Raw genomic sequence first — 8,572 nt, forward strand, 5'->3', positions numbered from 1 at the left:
ATAGAAGTTTTTCTAAATTGTAGGGAACCACTATTATCGCCCTTAACTTATTTTGCTTCTAGGTCAAAACGTAGGCAAAAAGCGGATGTGCATTTTGCGGTCAACTTTTGTAAAAAGCCTTTTTCGCTTTCATGAGCTTTTTATGTTTATCTGTACAGCAATTGGTCGGAAGATACTCTATATAATCTAAAGCACGCCAGCAGCCTTTCTCTACTCGCCAACATGACGATCCGAAGGCTTCGCCCGCTTCTTCTAATACTGCTCATAACGGGTCTGCTGACCGTGTCGTTCTTGTATTCAGAGATGAGCCAGACTCTTTTTCTGTCCATCTTCTCCATCCCCTCTGCACGACCTGCAGCAGCTTGCGAGCGCCCGGCGCAATGGCATGCAGATAAGTTCTGGCACGAGCCCAACACCTTCCCGGCCTGCACCATGGATGCTTGCTTCAACTTCTCTCGCTGCGCAGCCATGGACGACTTCCGCATGTATGTATACGGTCCCCCATATCAGCCCATCTCCTACTTCAAGGCCCTGATCAACGAGCCACCATCGCCATGGCTCACCACAAACGCTAGCCAAGCCTGCGTCTTTCTAGTCATGGAGCCTGAGAGCTACTCCCTTCTTCCATTCCGCCCTCACCCGCGCTCTCTGCCGCACTGGAATGGCGGCCTCAACCACATCATTGTAAGCCTCGCCGACAAGCTGGCCGAGACGGCGCCCCCTGCTCATACGCTCGGCAACGCTTCTGTCATGGCGTCCTCCTTGCAGGAGACCGAATACAGGCCCGGGTTCGACATATCCATTCCTCTACCAGGAAGGACCCATCTGCCCCACCTGCAGAAGACAAAGCCATGGCAGAGAAAGTACTTTCTCACCTTCAAAGGAACGAGATATGTGGGCCACAAGGAGGGCAACTTCCGTAGCGATCCGACCTTCCGCAGCATGCACAACGGCGAAGACATCATAGTTGCAGTCACTTGCAAGCATGAAACTAACGACAAAATTATCAGGTCACATCCTGCAGAGGGTAAGGGATGTCATGAGGATGAGCAGACATTCTCTCACTATGATTTCGAGGACCTAATGAATTCCACATTTGCGCTCGCGCCTGCGGGCCGGTCACCAGCGTCGTACCGCATGATAGAGATCTTGAGTGCAGGGGCAATCCCTGTGCTGATTGCTGACAACTATGTAAAGCCATTTGAGAGCATGATACACTGGCATCAGTGCCTACTGCAATTTCCCACCTCAGCGATGCCCCACATTGTTCCAACATTGCGTGCAATGTCACACACAGAGATGGAGCGTAGGCAACGCTACTGTATCTCTATATATGAAGCTTTCTTGAAGGATGATCCCACTCTAGTAAAATCAGTGGTGCAATCTCTGCAATTGAGGTTCTATGGTGTGCTTCCACAAAGCTCAACTCGTAATCCTTGATTTATTGGTGTTGATTATCATGAATGGGTGATGGTAGTAGAAGAGAAAAAAAAGGAGAAATAGAAAAGTGAAAATGGCAAATAGAAGTATTTTGTGTGTGTGTTGTTGTATTAAACTTAAGACGTATACACAAAAGAACATAAAGTTCAAAAGACAATTGGCTTTAGATAACTGGACAATGATTTGTACAAAAATGACTTGGTATTAGATTCATTTTTGTACAATATAGTAAGAATGAAGCATCATTCCAATATTCCTTTACAAAAGTAATAGAGCTGTGGAGGTCATCGAAGTTGAAGCGAACAGTGATCTTCAAAGTGAAGATAGCATTCTCACCTGCATCTATATAAACAAGACAACAACTTTGTTGACATTGAGTACGTATTACAAGTGTCAAAGAGCCTATCAGTTGTTGTCTTTATCCTACTTAAATGTTTTTAACCTAAACTACTATCTTAATCAGTTTGTTTTTATAAGTAACTAGTATATAGTATGTAAATCCAATGTAATGTAATGCATCAAAAGGCTATCAGCCCTTCTGATGCAAGTGGAAATACTAGTTTTTAACCCAATAATGTATCACAAAGCAATTATATTTTTAGAAAAACACCTAATTATTTCAAGATTAGCCAATGTGTGAAAAGTAAGAGCAATATCTCAAGTACTTTCCATTTTTTTAAAGTTTTCAAGCTACAACTACTTTCTCAGAGTAGAGTTCATATCATTTTGTCAGCCTTATTTCAAAGTAGCTTTTACTTATTCCACAGCTTCACACTTGTCTAACCATCCATAAGCCATCCTTAAATACATTTTTACAATGATATGAGAAGCCAAGTTTATCAACCAAATTCATCTTGTATACTTTAGACAAGAAAATTTTACAGTGTATCATCGTATCCAATTTCCTTTTGATTTTTATAAATATAATTTTGCAAAGAGGCAAGGCACCCATCTATGTGAATTTCATTTTATTAAGAGGAAGCCATCTTCTCAAGAATTACATGAGCAATCCAGGTAGTCACAACCATATTACTTTTCCAACTTACTTAATTTTTATTTTTAAGAATATAAGGTAGCCCAAGCATTAAGGGTCATCAACTAGCCATATTCCTCTATCGAAATTGAAAGATAATAGTTAGTTATGTCCAAGCCACATGAGCAAGGAGAAGCCCATAGCACAACACTTCTAGACACCAAATCTAAGAAGAAATCATCATCTAGCATAAGTGTAGGATCCAAAGATTGAGTTAGGAAATCTTAAACAAACCAAATTCTCTCTAGGACTTAGAAGAAAACAAAAAATCCAACAATTCATCACTCATCAATATTTCAGGTTAGGATTATCAGAAATACCAGTCCATTGACATTATCATGCTGTATAAGCCATGAGTAAACATTAATGAAAAATTATGGCAGCATACCCAAATAAGTGGTAGAGAAGACAGAGCTAAAAAAATGAAGTCTAGTACACACTCACTTTTTACAAAATATCAAGATACAAAGATAAATACACTTATTGTGGAAAGAAACCAAAGCAAGGCAAATAGCAGATTCTTAAGCCTAGCTTTTCATGCTTAGCAAAGCAATACATCCAAGTTAGTACCCATAATGTTGACTCAACCCTAGTTATAGTATCACCTTCAAGAAATTCATTAGGTGATTAGTGAGCATGTAGCCAATTCCAAAACTAGAGTATAATTAGCAAATTAGGGCATAATCAAAAAATCAAAGTATACTCAGTAGATCAAAGTAGCAAAACCTATGAAGGTTATGGTTTTTTCCATCTCGAACAATGATATAGATCAATCTAATTGTTGAAAACAATTCCAGAACCAAGCATGAAAGATAACTAGGTCAGCAACCCTTTTTAAGGTTGAATAACAAAGTCAAGCCAAATTCGAAAAAGAGGGTATCTCTCATGTTGTCCACAATTCCAAGAATAGCTTCCAATATTCTCAAATTCTTAATATAGGTATAGTATTCCCCGTTCAGGGATAGACATAGTCCAAGGGTTGCAAACCTTTAGATTTTACCAAATCCAGCCGCAAAGTTGACAAGTAGAACAATGGTCGTCATATAAAGAGAACCTAGAATAAGACACAAAGTACCAAATATGAGCAGGTACGTATACCAATGTTTTAAAAAAGAAAAAAAAACTAGTTTTGAACTCAGTTGCATGACTAATTATGCGCGTGTTATAATCAATGAGTAGAGGCATATTTCTTTCCATAAAACTAGTATTATCACCGTGGCAGGTTAGCCACATCAGCATGTTATTACAATCAACCAACAATAATGCTAACAATAAATTCAGATAACCAAAATATCAATACAACTCGTAAACCCCATCAACACCAATAGAGGTGATATATTTAAAAAAAAAAACCTTATGACAGTCACCAATACCCAAACAACATACTTGTATCAATTCCCAGGGTCTTCACTAAGGATTACCGTATGGTGTCACGTGAGTGTACAGTAGGGGGGGTTTATGAGGCCAAAAAGGTAGATTTTACAAAGGAGGGTATTGTATATAGGGGGTAAAATCGCAGTTTTGGTGCACGCAGGTGACGTCTTCCTAGTGCTACTAGTGAATCCCCCGGGTATCAATTGTAAGAACCAATGACTTATGAAAAAACCTTTGAAGCAGTAGCAAGATCCATGTTACAATAGAAAGCTTTTCATTACCGCAAAGATGCTCAACCACCATCATACTTAACCTAACAGAGTTGCATCACAACAAGTAAGCACAACAACCCTCTCTTATGTTGAGATGTAGAGAGAAGAGAGAGAGACAAGACAAGAGACACACCATGTACGCTCCCAAAGAGTGATTCATATTGAGGACAAGATACAAATATATAGGTGAGACCAAGTTGAGTAGAGTGAGTCATATATAGCTCCAATACACCCACTCAAACAAAGGTCTCTAGCTTTGGATGAAAAAACCCTTGGGGAGTTCAAGGGAGAAACCCAAGCCCCTATACAATGTGAAAATACGAACCATTAATGATGATGTGAAAGTGAATTGTGTATCTATGTACAAATATAGAAGTGACTCAGAAATCACAGTGTGCAAATGTGGAGTGTGCATAGTACATGGTACCTAAAGGATTACAATGTCATATGTACAAAGCTATCACAATAGCTGAGAAGATAATCTAGAAAGAGTGAGGCCGAAGCAACTCCAAGCTCCGAACACAAGAGGATGAAATGTGACTCGTTGAGGCCTTTGGTAAGAATGTCTACAATCATCTGGTCACTTGGACAGTGTTCAAACATTATGGTGCCTTTGCGTACTTCATACCTCATATAATGATAATGGACATCAATGTGCTTTGACTTATTATGTTGAACATAGTCTTTTGCAAGACTAATAGCACTTTGGTACGTTGTCACACCGCAATCGTGTGCTAGAAAGAGGAGAGTGACCAAATATCAACCAACTTTTGTCGAAGCCAAATTAGCTCACAAGTTGCAAGTGATGCCGCAACATATTCTAACTCAGTCGTAGAAACTGTAACACAACATTGTTTCTTGCTGGTCCAAGAAACAAGACAACCATTTATAAAGAAAATATTTCCACTTGTAGATCGCATAGATAAATGTGAGCTTGCCCAGTTTGCATCTGTGTAACCTAAAAGAGAAAGACATTGCATAGAATCCGATGTCAATTGTTGTCGATAGACCAAACCAAAATCTGTAGTGCCTTTTAAGTATTTCAATATATGCTTGTTGTAGACCAATGCTTAAGAGAAGGACGTGCAAGATGTTGTCCAAGTTAATTAGAAACAAAAAAAATATCAGGACGAGTGTTCATGCCAACAAACTGAAGACATCCAATCAAGTTAGCATAAGGTTGATTTGTGACAAGTTGACCATCGTTGTCAGAAATGTTCTTCATAGAATTTGTAAGACAAGGTGTGTTGGCTGAATGTGCAGATTTCATACCAAATTTTTGAATAGTATTTGCAATAAACTTTGATTTTTGAAAGAATAAAATACCTTTTGTATGGTTCTGTTGAATTTGAATGCCAAGACACGAGTGAATCTCTCCAAGATCCACCATATCAAATGCAGAAGACAATAACTTTTTCACTTGTTGAAGAAATCTCAAATCATTGAAAACAAGGATGGTATCATCCATATAAAGAGCAAGAATCACATGACTGCTACCTTGGTGTTTTATGTATAAGTTGGGGTCTGAAGAGCAAGAGATGAATCCTTTAGAGGTGAGCAAAAGATCAAATTTTGTATACCAAGCCCACGAAGCTTGTTTGATACCATATACTACCTTATGGAGTTGAGCAACAAGGTCTTCTTTACCTGAAATAACAAACCCTTCTGATTGTTCCATAGAAATTTCCTCCTCCAAATCACAATTCATAAAATCAGTTCGCACTTCCATTTAATGAGCTTTTAAATCAAATTGAACAGCAAATGCCAATAAAACTCAAACACTTGTAATGCAAACAACTGGTGAAAAGGTCTCTTGATAATCATCACTAGCAACTTGGGAGTAACTTTTTGCAGATAAACGTGGCTTGAACTTGTCAAAAGATCCATTTTGTTTTACCTTTGTCATATACACCCACTTACACTTAATAGCTGTACGACCAGGAGGTAGTTCAATAAGTATCCATGTATCTTTAGGAATAAGAAATCGTACTGTGCTTCCATAGCCTCTTGCCCTTGATCCTTTTGTGGTGAAGATATAGCTTGATTATAAGTAACGGGATCTTTAGAAGTAGAAAAAGAATAATCAACAATATCGTCATCATAAACATGACATGAACCATGTCCAAAATCAATAGGCAGATCAACAAAAATATCAATATCATCATTGACAACATTTGGAATGGATGGTTGTGAAGAGGAAAGATGCTCTATAGAAAGAGTTGCATTATTTGAAAGAAATGGAAAAGCTTGAAGAAACGATTTAGTATCATTACAATCATCCATGGACCATGGAATGGATGGTTGTGAAGAGGAAAGCTGCTCTATAGGAAGAGTTGCATTATTTGAAAGAAATGGAAAAGCTTGAAGAAAAAAATTAGTATCATCAGAATCATCCATGGATCATGAGCCTTGCGTTAAAAGTAGCATCATGATTCACAATCACTTTCTTGGAGGAAAGGTTATAGAATTTGTAGCCTTTGGAAGTGTCAGAATAGCAAATAAAAATAACTTACCAAGAGCATCAAGCTTTGTTCATGTTTCTTTGGGAACAAGAATATACAAAGGTTTGAAAATGATATACAGAAGGAATGTCACCTGTCCATGCTGTGATGGGTATCTTACCAATGGGTGCATTAGTAGGAAGATGATTTTGAACAAATACTACTATCAAAGTAGCTTCAACCCAGAAAACATGAGATAACCCACAATGACCCAGCATACATCTTATAGCTAGCATTGAGAATAGTGCGATTCTTTCGTTCAACAACACCGTTCTGTTGAGGTGAATATGGAATAGTTTGTTCATGATGAATTCCACTATCAACATAGTAACTCACAAAATCTTGAGAAACATATTCGCCTCCATTGTCACTACGAAGCTTCTTGAGGTGACAACCAATTTGAATTTCCGTAGGCTTGTGGAATTGTTTGAAAACAGATAAGGTCTTAGATTCTTGTCTAAGTAGAAATACAGTTGTATATTGTGAGAAATCATCAATGAAGGTAATGAAGTAGCAATATTGTGATCTCAAAGAAGGTAGAGATTGACATATATCCATATGAACAAAATACAATATGCCATGAGAATGAGAAGTATTTGAGAGGGGAAAGATTTTACAATTATGTTTCCCAAGAGCAAAAAACTCAAAAATCCCCATCTGGGGATGGCCTTTAAGATCCATGCCATGAACAAGAACACGAGTTGAAGATCAAAGAGTTTTGAGAAATCAGCATCAACAAGACGATGATACCATACTTTACAATCACGATCACTTGGAGCAGTGAAAACATTTTCTACAGCATCATTGAGAGAGAGTTCAAACAAATTACCGTTTTAAGGAGCAGTGGCTATAGTCTGTCCATCTTTCTCAATTCGACCTTTGGTATGATCAAATCCAACAAAGAGACCAAGATCAACAAGTCTAGCAACTGAAAGAATATTACATTGAAGATCTGGTACATGTAATACTCCTTGCAAAATTTGAGCAGAAGAAGATACGGTACCAAGATATAAATCTCCAATATCCTTTACTTGAAAATTCATATTGTCATAATAACTAATATCTAATTCTCCTAAATGATTTTATCATGTGAAACTGATCGTTTAATATGGGGAAGTACCAGGGGAGAAACACTAAAAGAGGTTGTGTGCTCTTGTGACGCTGTTAGCGACGGAAATACACTGGGTTTTTATAACCCCCGGCGTCACTAAAACCGTTGCTACGAGAGCGTCGCTATAGGTGTCGCTCTATAGAGACGCTCATAGCGACGGTCATAGCGACGGTTATAGCGACGTTTACACAGAAGTCTATAGCGACGCTCCAGAGCCATAAATAGCGACGGTTATAGCGACGCTCGAGAGAATTTTTTTTTGGTGACAGGGCATTGAATGCCCTGCCACCCATCAACCATATTGTACTTGATTAACTTTTTAAAAAAAGTGCAAGGGTAGATAATAAACCCAAAATAGTCACCCACAACACGCATTGTTTGCAAAATTGACAAGCGTAAAATTGACAATTGTACACATCATAGGCAAAATGAATTGATTGGCAAATGTAATAATGACAATTGTACAACATTATAGGCATAAAGAATTGATTGGCAAAATGAACTGCGTTGACAAATGTAATAATATACATGGTTCAAAAAGACGTATGAAATCCGTCTCATGATACATAAGCTATGAGAAACCCTAAACTAATGCTATCTAGCTACGGCTAAACTGACGTCGTCTAGTCAGACGTCTCATCGCGTTCAAGCGGCGTATCTGTCGGATTCTGCAAAAAAAGACAATAAGACAGCTTTCAGTAAGTATAAACATATAACGGCATTTATAAAACAATACAAAAAATAGAAAAGAGTAAACCCTAATACTAACCATGCCGCCGCGAGAACTGAGAATGTCCATCAGGGCGTTTAAGCCCTTCCTTCCTGCATACTTGCGCTCGTA

The 8,572-nt window shown here is 38.3% G+C and overlaps 1 pseudogene; it reads left to right on the forward strand.

Moving 5' to 3' along the window:
* Window positions 1-229: 229 nt before the first annotated feature.
* LOC147423902 (uncharacterized) lies at window positions 230-1,924 on the forward strand (annotated as a pseudogene).
* The last annotated feature ends 6,648 nt before the right edge of the window (window positions 1,925-8,572 follow it).

The sequence above is a fragment of the Adiantum capillus-veneris genome, chromosome 26 (assembly GCF_014529385.1).
Source record: "Adiantum capillus-veneris isolate H3 chromosome 26, ASM1452938v2, whole genome shotgun sequence".
In the NCBI taxonomy this organism is placed as follows: domain Eukaryota; kingdom Viridiplantae; phylum Streptophyta; class Polypodiopsida; order Polypodiales; family Pteridaceae; genus Adiantum; species Adiantum capillus-veneris.